The sequence below is a fragment of the Asparagus officinalis genome, chromosome 4 (genome assembly GCF_001876935.1).
Source record: "Asparagus officinalis chromosome 4, Aspof.V1, whole genome shotgun sequence".
Lineage (NCBI taxonomy): Eukaryota > Viridiplantae > Streptophyta > Magnoliopsida > Asparagales > Asparagaceae > Asparagus > Asparagus officinalis.
This window is the reverse complement of record NC_033797.1, coordinates 115,251,152-115,252,050: the sequence shown is the minus strand read 5'-3', so window position 1 is coordinate 115,252,050 and position 899 is coordinate 115,251,152.

The following is an 899-nucleotide window of genomic DNA, read 5'->3' as shown; positions in this document are numbered from 1 at the left end:
ACACATAATATAAAACCTAAACTAAATATACCAAAGCTTGATCTTGATCTTCAATAGGCTTGACTTGATATATTTGCGGATGAAGCTTGAACTTGATCTTTAACTATGAATTGCAAGGCTTCACCGACATTCCGCCAACCTCCATTTGATATGATCGTTTAAGGCGCAATCCATCCATCCTCCAACAACGTTGTTTGTCTATAATAAATAAGAAAACACAAATACTAGACAAACAACATTAGTGGTAAATTATTTGTTAAACATCATCAAAACAAGAAGGCCAACACCAAGCTGCAACAAGCAAAACGTGAGCGGCCCTCGCGTTCTTGACGTTCAGTCAACACCCAACCTCGCGTCTCAATTCCAAGATGTAAAGTTAGGGTTTTGAACACCAGATTGGGCGTTTGACTCATTCAAATATGAGTCAAACGGTTTCAGAACCATTTTCCCCATGATCTGAGGAAATCATGCCCACTTAGGAGCGGATTTAGAGGGCAGTTACAACCTCTTATCCACCTATAAAACCTTAACAAACCCAACGGAGTAAAGGGTTGGACTTTCAGTATCTAAACCGCACAAGGAGGTTAGGGGCTTGGGATTTTTCTCTGGAGATAGCATAGGCGAATTCTTCAAAGCAGAAGATTTAACTCAGATTCAGAGGATCAAATCTAAAAGGATCCTTCAGCAACAGAAAATCTACTTGGTCATTAACCAAATTTTCGGCTCTAACAACTCTTTTCACAGAGTTCTAACTCGTTCTGAGTTCTAAAAACTCGTTAAGAGTTATTCATCAAACTTTCCACAGAGGTTTATTGTTCCCACAAGATAAAAGATGGTCGGATTGTCAAGGGAGAGCAAATTCAACACAAGCAATCGAAGGAGGCACTCCATCGCTACTG